The 13,749-nt window shown below is 40.5% G+C and overlaps 1 pseudogene; it reads left to right on the top strand.

The window, feature by feature from the left end:
• Positions 1-10,925: 10,925 nt before the first annotated feature.
• On the top strand, positions 10,926-12,373 carry LOC130889539 (elongation factor 1-alpha 1-like; annotated as a pseudogene).
• The last annotated feature ends 1,376 nt before the right edge of the window (positions 12,374-13,749 follow it).

Raw genomic sequence — 13,749 nt, 5'->3', positions numbered from 1 at the left:
GGTGCCTTCAGTACTGCTCAAGCAGGCCATGAATGGCTTTTTATACCATCTGAGTGCCAACTTATCACAGGGGTTTCTGAATGGACAGTGTTTATCTAAGATGTGTACATTACTAATCATTAAATTCATAGATCTCTTCATCAGCTTTGGTTGCTTAATTCTGTCATCAATGTCATCACCTTTCCTTCCTCTTGTCAAATGAATAGCACCATGTCTCCTTAGGAAGGGCATGTAGGACATCCATTAAATGTGACCTTTAGACTTAATACCTTTTTTGGCACTTCCCTGTGTGGAGAAACACCTCTTCATATACTGAAGTTAATTTTCATTTTGTGGATATTTTGTACCTGGCACTAAAGAAGGCTCTTATTGCAAAGTAAACATGAACCTAGATAGAAGTGGGAGGACCTTGGTCTTCCCGCAGGGCAGGGAATTTGGACTGCTCTTCAGTATCGAGAGGGAGGGGGAATGGAGTGGGGGGAGGAGAAGAAGAGTGGGGATAGGGGAAGGGGAGTGGGGGGAGGGGGCAATATGTGGGAGGAGGGAGAGGGAAATGGGAAACGGGGAGCAGGTGGAAATTATAATTAAAAAAGAATAAAAATAAATAATAAAAAAATAACAAAAAAAATCTTTGAAAATTATTGCTGTTTTAAAAATCTCGCTTTCATGGAGATTCCACATGTAAAATGCACAGTAAGTACCTAAAAAACTTTACCCCTTTTGGAGATGCTTCCTAAATATTCTGCCCATATCTGTTCTTAGGATTGACTTCAAGCAATAATTATAAAGAAAATTGGAGGGCTGGAGAGATGGCTCGTGGTTAAGAGCATTGCCTCCTCTTCCAAAGGTCCTGAGTTCAATTCCCGGCAACCACACGGTGGCTCACAACCATTTGGAATGAGGTCTGGTGCCCTCTTCTGGTCTGCAGACAGAATGTTGTATACATGATAAGTAAATAAATAAATATTTTTTTAAAAAAAAGAAAATTGGTTCAAGACTTTAAGGATTGGAAATTAATTCTGATTGATCATTCCTAATCAGCTTCTTCTTTAGCCAAGATGTATCCACTATTCCTAAAATAACACTAATATATACTTATAAATATATAGAAGGCAGTTTGACACCATTTGTATTTTGCAGAACAATAGAAATATGTTCTTCAAGCTCTTAAGTCCATATATTTAAAGCACTAGATATAAATTCCCTCTGGCAAAAAGCCCTCATATCCGACCACAAAGCTTTTGGTTACTTCCATGGCAGTCACTTCACTGCTCTACAAATAAGAGCACCTTGCCTGACACATCAGTATTCTAGTGCACTTTATCTACTGCCTTGTAAAATGATTGGCTCTTCTTCACCAGAAGCCTACACAGCACCTTCCACAACATAAAAGGTGAAAACTTTCACATGAGTTCCAACTTGACCTCTCCAAGTCTAACTATATAGTTTCTTCAGCAATATGGTCTATCTACTTCCTTCAGCAATAGGGTCTAAGTATCTAGTTTTTTTCAGCAAAAAAAGTTCTACCTAGTGTCCTCAGCAATAGGGTCTAACTATCTAGTCCTTCAGCGACAGAGTCTAACTATCCAGTTCATTCAGCAATAGGGTCAAATTATCTAGTTTCTCAGCAATAAGGTATAAGGATCTAGCTCCTTCAGAAATAAGGTTTAACTATCCAAGAGCAATTGCAAAAACTTAAATTGTTTGGGGAATTACAAGGACCTTCCTAATTAACATCCATACCCAGGTATTCCATGCTTAGCACTGGAATTTTTGTTTATATAACTATGGCATCATCCACACACACCTGATTTAAAACTCTTTCCTTAAAAAATCATGTTTATTAGTTTGCAAAGTAATATATTTCCAGGTGGCTTTTCATATATCCTAAATCTTGTTTTGTGCTTCTCTCCTATGTAGGCCCCCACAAACACCACATACATTATATTCTCAGACTCGTGCCCCACATCATTCTAGTTTAAACCTATCTACTTGCAGAATTTCTCTCTGTACTTCTATAATACATGTGTTCTACTATATGTGCTTATCTACTTCTAAGAACTCTTACGAACCCCAAGAGGCCCTTTAGAGCTTCCTGGCCTCTGGTGGATACCGGAGCAGAGAAATATATATCCTAATTAAGGGAGCCATCTTAGGGTTGGCAAGAGACTTGACTCTAGAGGGGCTCGCAGGTGTCCAGGGAGATGTCCCAGCTAGTACCTTGGGCAACTGAGGAAAGGGAACCTGAAATGACCCTATCCTATAGCCATACTGATGAATATCTTGCAGACATGTTAAATGAACAAATATAAAAATCAAAAGGTGAAATCTGTGTATGAGAGAAAACAGGTGGCATTCATGATTCTGGACCTAGGTTAACTACGATATTTTCCAGTTATATGCATGTCTCTACAAATGCTCCATTGTATATGCCACATTTTTATTACCCATTCTTCAGCTGGTGGACATCTAGGCTAATTTCATTTCCAACCTTCTTGAAATAGAGAAATAATGAGAGTGGGCATGTCTCTGCAGTACGACTGAATCTTTTGGGTGTGTGTCTGGTGGTGGGGTTGGGTTATATCATAGTTCTGTTTTTATCTTTTTTTGAAAACCTACATATTGAGTTACATTGTGGATGATCCAATTTGTGTTCCTTACCAACTGTGTATGATGGTTCCTCTTTGCCCACATTATATTCAGCACTTCTTGTCATTTGTTTTCTATATGATAGCCATGGTAAGTGTGGTGAGATGGAATCTCAAAATAGTGTTTTTCTTTTATTTTGAGAAATAATATTATTACATCATTTTCACCTTCCCCTCTGTCCTTCAAATCCTACTAAATACTCCTCATTGCTCTCTTTAAAATGTACTATTTTTATTAATTGTTGCATGGCATATATGCATATGTAAAAACATATAAATTCCTGAGTATAACCTGCTCAGTATATAATGCAATTATATGTATGTTTTCAGTAGTATTTGGCATTTGATAAATAATTTGTGTGCTCCTCCCTGGAGAAGACTATTCCTCCTACTTTTAGCATCCCTTACTTCCTATAGTGCTTTATGCTGTTTAGAGGTACCATAGGCTTTTGCCTTTCCACTTTGGAATGTCCATAGTTGTTGTCCTAGTTCAACTCATGCTTTGGCCATCATGTAAGACTGTAGGTGTAACTTCTGACATTACTAGAAGACACAGTCTCACAGCAAGCCACTTGATCCACTGGCTCTTAAAATCTTTCCACCACATTTCTGAAATGATCCCTAAGACTTGGGTTCAAAAATTCTTTGATAGATACATCCGTTGAGTCTGGGTTCCATAACTCTACATTTTAATCAGTTGTAGACTTCTGTAATGGGCTCCTAGTGCTGCAAAGAAAACTTTCTGTGTTAAAGGGTGAGAACTACACTTATCTGTGTGTACAGAGACAAATATTTAGAATGCAGTTAGGAATTTACTGATTAGTAATGTGGTGGTAGAAGTTTCTCCTCCAGGATCCATGAATTTACTAGCACTAGACAGTTGGTACTAGACTAGTACCAAGAATTGTTTCCCTCTTGTTGGGTGGACCTTAAGGCCAAGTAAAGAGCTAATAGTTACTACCAAGATATGCATGCTACTACCGCACCTTATGGTTATTGTACAATGTTGGTCATTACTATGATTCATAGGTGTTGCAGTTGGTTATTGTGTCATTTGGAGGCTTGTATGGCATCTTCTGGTACAATGTAAGCTAGTCCTCTGGAAGGAGACACTCAGGTGAGTTGTGTCCTGTGTCTGATGTGTAAAATGTCTTCAGCAACAGGGACTTACTCTTGGAGGGCAACAAGGGCAATAGCAGTAGCATATAATATTTTGTGAGTCTCTTAGACAACCCTGACTAACAACTCAAAAGAGCACTGCTCATGCCTGGTGTTGGGGTTTTTATTAGAATTTCTTGGGGTTTTAGAAGAAGCATTGTCAGACAAGTTGAGAAATTTTTATAAATATATGTACACTTATATCTATAAATTTATTCATATATTGTCCACCGATGTGTCTATTATAAGAATTCTAGGTAAATAGTTGATAGTATTATTCATTATTACTTTTTCAGACATCCTTAACATTATTTTATCCTCATTATTCTGTATTTATTTCCATCCCCCTTTCCTAATTAGAGTCCTCATTTCTCCCCATTTCTCTGATCCGGTCACTTGTACCCTACTATACCATTCTCTATTGCTCCCCAACCCTGAGACCCCAGAAGTGGTCCCCTTTTACCTTTCTAGTTTTTGCTGTTACCTAAGATGTGTGTGTGTGTGTGTGTGTGCGTGTGTGTGTGTGTGTGTGTGTATGTGTGTATCTGAAGATTTGGAGCTGGAAGTCTCCAATAGAAGAGAACATGCAATGTTTGTCTTTCTTGTTCTGGGTTGCCTCACACAATATGGTCTTTCCTAGTTCCATCCATTTATCTTCAAAGTTCATAGTTTCATTTTTCTTCAGCAGCTGAATAATATTGCATGATATATATCTACCAAGTTTTCATTATCCATACATCAGTTGAAGGGCACATAGGTTGTTTCTATTTCCTGCCTATTGGAAATAAAGCAAAAATGTACATGGCTAAAAAAAAATATATGTCAAATCCGCTGGGCATATGACAAGGAGTGCTATGTATAGGTCAATGGTAGATTTGCTTCCAACATTTTGAGAGTTCTCCACACTGATTTCCCTAGTGGTGATACAAGGTTTCAATCCTACCAACAAAGGTATGGGGTTCTTTTCTCTCCCTGAGTCTCAGGGTGTGGTGTAGATATCCCAATTAGGGATAAGAATTCCACAGTTTCTTATTTTCTCCATATTGACCAGTCTTTGTGTTAACTGCCATCTACTGATGAACAAAGCTCCTCTTGTGAAGCTTTAGAGAGACAGTAAATCATTAGGAGTTAGTTTGATACTCTTGATAAAGGCACCTGCAAGTCTCTTTGCTAGGCAGACATCAAAGAGAGGTCCATGGCATGTATCTAGCCACTGTTTCCAACTCTAGGGATGCTAGAACAGCAACATATCCCCAACAGTAATAGGAGAAAGTCTTGAATCATTCTTCAGCAATGTAAGCAGCACTGTGAATCCTCTGGAGTTGGAAAAAATGGTCACTAGGGTACTGACCTATCACCAAGCTTCAGATGTCTTCCAGAGTCTAAGCTATCATGCACATTAACATGGGAGGGAAGAAAATGTAGTATTCTTGGCAGCAACATGTTATCACACTCCTTACCTCAACTCCTCTCTCTCTCTCTCTCTCTCTCTCTCTCTCTCTCTCTGTCTCTCTCTCTCTCTGTCTCTCTCTCTCTCTGTCTCTCTCTCCCTCTCTCTCTCCTCTTTCTCACACGCACAGAACTGATATTTAAATGGATAAAAGTTTTACACTAAATCATAAAAATCAAGGACACTCATGTTTTGGCAGCTGATTTTATTACATAGCTTTAGATGGAAGCAAGATGTCTTTGTCAAGGCATAGTGGAAAGTACAGAAGTTTGGAAAAGTGTGACAGAGTCAGGTTCATGGCCAGTTGCAGCAATTACAGCTGCTATCAAAGACAAGGCCTGCCGGACAGTGCTGCTGGTATGTGATTCCATGGGAGCAGTGCCAGAAGGCATGTCTGTCATAGGCCACAGGGTACAGGCCATCAGCTTTGCCAGCACAGAATCCGCTGCCTTCAGAGCTTCCTCCGGAGTTCCCACTCCTGCTTCCTGGAGGAGAAGTCACTGCCTCCGTAGGCTCAGTGGGCACATCAGGGGCTGTACAACCTAAAATATAAAAATAAAAATAGAGAGAGTAGAGGGGTGTTCATGCTGTGGCCATGAACTTGAAGTGTAAGTAAAGAAAACTAGGTACATTATTCCCAGGAGAAGATGCAATTAGTGACAATCTCACAACTGAAGAGACTCAAAGACAATTACGTATCAGAAATAAGAAAAAGTATGGATCAAGTCCTACTTTTCATTTGTGTCTCCTTTGTCATCTAAGGCATTCAATAATTGACACATGCAAATGTTTTCAAGATCTGAATATAATACCTCTGAGGAAAAAAATTCTGGAAACAGTTATGAAAATGGTAACAATCCCTGAGAGGTGGATAAATATGAACACTGGTGTGGCTTCCTGTTAATTCTTCCAGGAGGTTAAGCAGGACATTGAATGAGGGACACACACACTCATTAACGGACACACAGAGAGATTTGGATGCTAATAATAAACACAATTTCTGCAGACTCTTACAAACTTTGAAGTCCTAGGAAATTTTTCCCACACACTCCAACGTTAGGTATGGTTTCCCAAAATTCCCTTAGAAGTTGAGATTTAGGAAAGATCACCTGGGCAAGAACAAGGGAGTGGAATGGAAAGAGTTTACCCCATGCAATGGTGGTGAGCATTCAAGCCTGCCTTTATATTGATAAAGGGACATTAGAAACACACCATCTGCATACTCAGGTCATCACTTACTTGTGGACACACCCAGGGCTTTGTTAAGAGTAGAGGTCACAAGGAATTTGCCCTGGCCACAGAAAGAGCCAGTGAAGTCATCAAGATCAATGGCCCAGATCATGGCACCTCCAAAATTGTTCTGCTTAAGCCACTGAGTCTGTTTAAAGATTGAAGGTGTAAGGTTAATTTGATTTCCCGAGCCTTGATGCTGTGATGTCAGAAAATCCAAGGAGCTGATCTTACCTTGACATTGAAGCTCCTGACATTGTCATAGCCAACCCACTCTTTGCCTATATAGGCATAGGGCACTTCCTGAAGGGCATCCCAGACCTCAGTAGCTCCATTTTTCAGGAAGGTGCAAATTTTTAAACATCAAGAGATTTAAACCCTTCACATATTAATTCCATGAAAGAGAGAAAACATTGATTTTTTTTTTCCTTTCTTATCTTCAGTTGGAGCTACCTCAATTTTATGATTCAGTTTTGTTAGTAGCAAAAAAAATATTGAGTTGTTTTCATCATGGCAGTGGTGGCGATGGACCCAGGATATATACTTGCTCAGTACAGACCCTGTCACTGAGCTACATCACACCCCTAGTCTTATCTTTTAAGGTAGACTGTCTATGCTTTGATTTGGACTTCGAATTATCCTGCTTCAGCTTCCTGAATGTTCAAATTAAAGGAACAAGCAACCAAGCCTGGGAAAATCTTTCACAAAAACTATTGTACAACATGATCCTACTTCATTTTGTCCTATGCAGCTAGAGATTAAATCCAGGGCTGTTAGCATTCTAGGTAAATGCTGTACCACTGAGCTTCATTCGAAGAGTGAGTTATTTGTCAAATTCTTTTTACCCATGCTTTAGTACTAGAATTTTGGAATCCACCGTAGAATGATAAATATGTTCATTTTGTTTCTTTATATGTAATGTAACTGTTCTTAGTAGCATAATCTTTTGCTTATAGGAACATTATTTGGACTAAACATAGAAGTATGTTTTCCAAACATACGGCACCAGGAGTAAACTGCTTACTACAGGTAGGTAATAGGCAAAGTGAACATTCAGATCCAGGAGATCCTAAATTGAAGGCTATGTACAATGTTGGGTGTGAAATTCACAGAGCACTAGACAGCCAATCTACTGACCTCGTAGTAGGCCCAGAACCCAGCCTCCCTGGTATAGGGTCCAGCAGGGCCAGCACCAGAGGTAGGGGCACCAATTCCATTATTGGAGGGATTGCTCAGGAGAAAATTGTGTCCATATTCTAGGAATCCAACAATGAGTTTCTCAGCCAGGGCTCCATTGTTCTTCCAGTAATTCATGGCATACTCCTGTAATGTAGGTTAGGTACAGGACCCAAACAGTCAGTGGTCAGTATTTAATTATATTAGCTCCCTGTTTTAGCAGGCATATTATACGATGTTTATAACCAATGGATTTATTTCTTGATTTTTTTTGAAAAACTTTTGATGAAGTTATAGTTCATGAAATATGGCCTGTAACTTTAGAAGATCTTTATCTAATTTGGACAGTTGCTGAACTTGTGTAAATTGGGGGCCTTATTTCCATATGGTTTACTTTATCCCCAATCTGTATTCCTGTTGGGTCTTACCACATTGAAGTAAGCATTGTTGCCAGTATCAGTAGGGTATTTGTAGAGGGAACTGTTCTCTCCTGTGTAGCCATCCCAGGAGCCATGGAGGTCATATGTCATGGCATGGATTTGATCTAGGTACCTGACAGGTAGTAAGATTTAAAATCATTTCTGATAACTGTTTCTCACATCTTTGCAGACAATAACACCTTTTCCAAAGCAAGTACATAAGCAATGTCTTTTGAGTGCAAGACATCTCTAGACTGACCACCGCAGTACTTTAACAGTTCCCACAGACGTTTGGAATAAGTACATCACTCACTGGGAAAGTTCACGGATCTCATAGCCAGCCTCAGTGTTGGAAATGCCAGCAGCTACAGCCGCAGTTATCATCAACCTGGGCTTGTTGTTCTCATTAGCCTCCTTCTCAAAAGCTTCATGAATTTCCTATAGAACAAGGCAAGCATATTTGAAGTTAGTTTCAGAGATGTATTTATAATAAATACATATTTTCACAGTGTCTTTCTTCTCTAAAGTACTTCAACTATTTTATCTGACATTACTCTATCAATATCTTAATAATGTCAATAGTACAGATAATACTAATTTTAAAAGTTACAGCTACACCTTCCTGGACCTAGATAGAAGTGGGAGGACCTTGGTCTTCCTGTAGAGCAGGGAATTTGGACTGCTCTTCAGTATCGAGAGGGAGGGGGAGTGGACTAGGGGGAGGAGAAGTGGAGTGGGGATAGGGGGAGGGGAGCGGGGGGAGGGGGGTAATATGTGGGAGGAGGGGAGGGAAATGGAAAAAGGGGAGCAGTTGGAAATTTTAAGTAAAAAAGAATAAAAAAAATTGTAGAAAAAAAGGAAAGAGTAAGAAGATGGGGGGGAAGGGAACTCCTGAATACCTAATGAGAACCTTTGTTTTAGATTCTTTCAAAAAGGACTATGTTTTCAAAAAGAATATAAATACATATATTATTATGGTGGGTTAATTCTTAAAGATGTTTCCTACATTCTTTTAAATGACCACCATTCATGAATTTTCTCATTTAACCTGATAAGGGCAGCTTAAAATTAAAGAACAGCTACAATTTTAAGTAAGATCATTATCATCTGATTTACACGGGATCTGTCCATGTATTCATGGAACAGAATATATCTATGGCTTAATGTGAATAAATTAAAATATAATTGCAAAAAAAAATTAGAAAATAGATATAAGAAAATTACACAAATGCAGAGTTAAGGAGCTATTTGGTAAGGGCACATGTCACCAAGCCTGACCACCTGAGTTCATTCCCCAGGACCTACAAAAGAGAGAGCGGACTTCCACATGCTAGTCTCTGACCTCCACACATACCTCATGGCCTACTCCCACTGGGAATACTGGACTCACACCGTAGCAAAAGCATTCAAAGGGACCACAGGAGTGGCTTTTGTCTCCTTTGCAAACATGGAATCGGTTTTAGATGAACGCTTCTTCGAAGATGGTCAGGCCTCCTGGAAGCTGAAGATGAATTCCCATGTTGTTGGTGGCATTGTGACAGAGGAAAGAAGGAGGGCTTCTCCAAGACTGTTGTCTACACTCTCCAGCACATCCAGCCAAAGCAGAAGTCTGAGAGGCCCATCTGTGTCTCTTGGAACCCTAATGTGGAGGATGGGAGATGGACACGCTCAGGCTGTGAGATCACCAAAGCATCTGAGACATACACAGAGTGCCGCTGTAACCGGATGGCAAACTTGGCCATCATCATGGCTTCTCAGGAGCTCACAATGGAATTCTCCTTGTACGTCATCAGTCATGTGGGTACAGTCATCTCCCTGGTGTGCCTCACCTTAGCCATAGCCACCTTCCTGCTGTGCCATGCTGTTCAGAACCAGAACACCTACATGCACCTGCACCTTTGTGTGTATCTCTTCCTGGCCAAATTTCTCTTCCTCGTGGGTGTAGACAAGACGGACATCCAGCTGTTGGCTGAATAGAGAGACTGGGTTCATCTGGAGTTTCCTGGGGCCAGTCTTCATGATCATCACGATCAACTCTGTTCTCCTCACCTGGACCCTGTGGGTACTAAGGCAGAAGCTCTGTAGCGTCAGCTCAGAAGTCTCAAAACTTAAGGACACCAGGTACGGGATGAATATAGGAAAGTCATCACCAGGAAGACTGAATCCAGCTCCCATTCCCAGACTTCAGGGATCTTACTGACATCTATGCAACCCATTTCCAAGATGGGTTAACATCATTTCTTGCCTTTAAATATACAATGGAGCAACATTCTGAGGAGATTTCAGGAGCCTATTTTTAATCGCTCTCTGGCTTATGGAAATTCAAGATCTCACAAGTGGAGGAACTTTCTTGTTAACTCAAAGCATGGTTGGATGGGACCAAATGACAAGGGCTTCATGCAGCAAGGAGAAACATGAGTTAGTGCCCCAAATTAGTTTGCCTTCGTGCTCTACAGCTGTGAAGCTCCACATGTTTCGAAAAGAGCACGTCCCACTTCAGTGGCACAAATGCTACCATTTTCCTGTCTCCTATGTCGTTTGTTGTGGAACTTCAGGCATTTTTATCTGACATCTATCATGTATTGGACATAGAATAGCTCTCAATAAATGATTTGTTGTCTTTCTGAGAAACTTAAAAAAAATAAAAGTTACAGCTATGCAATATGCATGGGAGTGTGGGAAAGTACTTTGCAGGCTACTAAAACAGAAATATGGACACCAACCCAGGCACAAAATCTTCGAACTACAATCTGTCCTGCTATAAAATATGCCTGGACACTTTTTCGCAATGGTTTGCCATCAGAACGCAGGTGTTGTGAAAACCACTGCTAATTCAAAGCCAAAATGGGAAAGGAAAAGACGCACGTCAACATGGTCGTCATTGGACAGGTTGATTCTGGCAAGTCCACTACAACTGGCCACTTGATCTGCAAGAGTGGTGAAATCGAAAAACAAACCATCGGGAAGTTTGAGAAGGATGATGCCGAGATGGGAAAAGGCTCCTTCAAGTATGCCTAGGTCTTGAACAAACTGAAAGCTGAGCATGAGCGTGGTATCATTATTGACATCTCCCTGTGGAAGTTTGAGACCAGCAAGTTCTATGTGACTATTATTGATGCCCCAGGACACAGAGACTTCATCAAAAACATAATTACAGGCACATCACAGGCTGACTGTGCTGTCCTGATTGTTGCTGCTGGTGTTGGTGAATTCAAAGCTGGTATTTCCAAGAATGGGCAGACCCGTGAGCATGCACTTCTGGCTTACACTCTGGGTGTGAAACAGCTAATTGTTGGTGTCAAAAAAATGGATTCCACCGAGCCACCCTACAGCCAGAAGAGATACGAGGAAATTGTTAAGGAAGTCAGCGCCTACATTAAGAAAATTGGCTACAACCCTGACACAGTAGCATTTGTGCCAATTTCTGGTTGGAATGCTGACAACATGCTGGAGCCAAGTGCTAATATTCCTTGGTTCAAGGGATGGAAAGTCACTCGCAAAGATGGTGGTTCCAGTGGGACCACCCTGTTGGAAGCTTTGAATTGCATCCTGCCACCAACTCGTCCAACTGACAAGCCTCTGCGACTGCCCCTCCAGGATGTCTATAAAATTGGTGGCATTGGGACTGTTCCTGTGGGCCGAGTAGACACTGGTGTTTTAAAACCTGGCATGGTGGTGACCTTTGCTCCAGTCAATTTGACAACAGAAGTAAAGTCTGTTGAAATGCACCATGAAGCTTTGAGTGAAGCTCTTCCTGGGAACAACATGGGCTTCAACGTGAAGAACATGTCTGTCAAAGATGTTAGACGTGGCAACGGTTCTGGTGACACCAATGGAAGCTCCTGGCTTCACTGCTCAGGTGATTATCCTGAACCACCCAGGCCTAATTAGTGCTGGCTATGCTCCTGTACCAGATTGTCACACAGCTCACATAGCATGCAAGATTGCTGAGCTTAAAAAAAAAGATTGATCGTCATTCTGGCAAGAAGCTGGAAGATGGCCCGAAATTCTTCAAATCTGGTGATGCAGTCATTGTTGATATGGTTCCTGGCAAGCCCATGTGTGTCGAGAGCTTCTCTGACTATCCTCCATTGGGTCTTTTGCTGTTCGTGACATGAGGCAGACAGTTGCTGTGCGTGTCATCAAAGCTGTGGACAAGAAGGCTGCTGGAGCTGGCAAGGTCACCAAGTCTGGCCAGAAAGCTCAGAAGGCTAAATGAATATTACCCCTAACACCTGCCACCCCAGTCTTAATCAGTGGTGGAAGAATTGCCTCAGAACTGTTTGTCTCAATTAGCCATCTAAGTTTAATAGTAAAAGACTGGTTAATGATAACAATGCATCGTAAAACCTTCAGAAGGAAAGGAGAATGTTTTGTGGATCATTTATTTTTGTGTGTGTGTGTGTGTGTGTGTGTGTGGCAGTTTTAAGTTATTAGATTTCAAAATCAGTAATTTTTAATGGCAACAACTTGGCCAAAAATCTGTCACAGAACTTTGAGACCCACTGAAAAAAGTTTAATGGGAAAAAAATATGCTAGGACAACTATGGCACAGAATTCTGTGAGAAGTCAACCAACGTCTGATTTGACCTAAGGCCCACTTCACAAAAAGGAACTCATACCTGACACTTCTAGGGTGGGGAAGAACCAGAGAATAGATAGCCCGAAGAACTAGGGTAAAACAAAACACTGCTGATCTATAAATAAAAAAATAAATACAAATAAAATAACTCCTAATAGTATTCTGCTATAGTCATAGACTAGTGCCTTATCTAATCATCATCAAAAAGACTTCTTCTGGCAGCAGATGGGAACAAAGTCAGAGACCCACAGTCAGACATTATACATTGGGAGAGTGTCACTGAGAGGTCTCCATCAAGTTCCTCCCCTCTGAGCTCAGGGAATCCTGCCAAATAAGAGACAGATTCTCTTTGTTTTGTTTTTTAAAACAGAATTTTTCTGTATAGCTTTGGCTATCCTGTAGCTCATTCTGTAGACAAAGCTGGTCTTAAACTCACAGAGATCTGCCTGAATCTGCCCCCTGAGGTCGGGGATTAAAGACATGTGCCACCACCTCCAAGGCTGGCAGAAAGGTTCTAAGATCAAGAGGAGATAGAGGACACCAGGAGACCAAGGACTTCTGAATCAACTAAACAAGTACATACAGGCTCACAGAGACTAAAACAACAATCACATACCTACAGTGGCCTAAAACACATCCTCTTCATGTATAACTATTAGTTTAGTATATTGTGGTGCTCCTCACCGTGAAAGCAAGTGAGCTGTGATTCTTGAGACTGTGCTTCATACTCTTTACCTACTGTTGGTTTTCCATGTCCAACTTCAATATAGTAGTTTTTCCCTTACATTATTATATTTTATTGTTGTCATGTTTAGTTATTATCTTTTAGAAGCCTTTCCTTTTCTGATAAGGACAAAAAGGGCATAGGTATTCCAGGGAAGGGAAGTAGGGAAGAATGGAAGGAGCAGGGAAAGAAGAAACTATATCTTGATATATTGTAAAATAAAAGAATTTATTTTCAATAAAAGAAAAATATCTTTATATATACATATATATAATTTCTATAGTAGTAAGTTTCCATATGATTTGTCAAAAGCCTTTCATGTAGGTTATCAGTCGCCTTATTCTGTCCTTTATTGGGCCCAC

The sequence above is a fragment of the Chionomys nivalis genome, chromosome 18 (assembly GCF_950005125.1).
Source record: "Chionomys nivalis chromosome 18, mChiNiv1.1, whole genome shotgun sequence".
Lineage (NCBI taxonomy): Eukaryota > Metazoa > Chordata > Mammalia > Rodentia > Cricetidae > Chionomys > Chionomys nivalis.
This window is presented reverse-complemented; position numbering and strand designations above follow the sequence as displayed.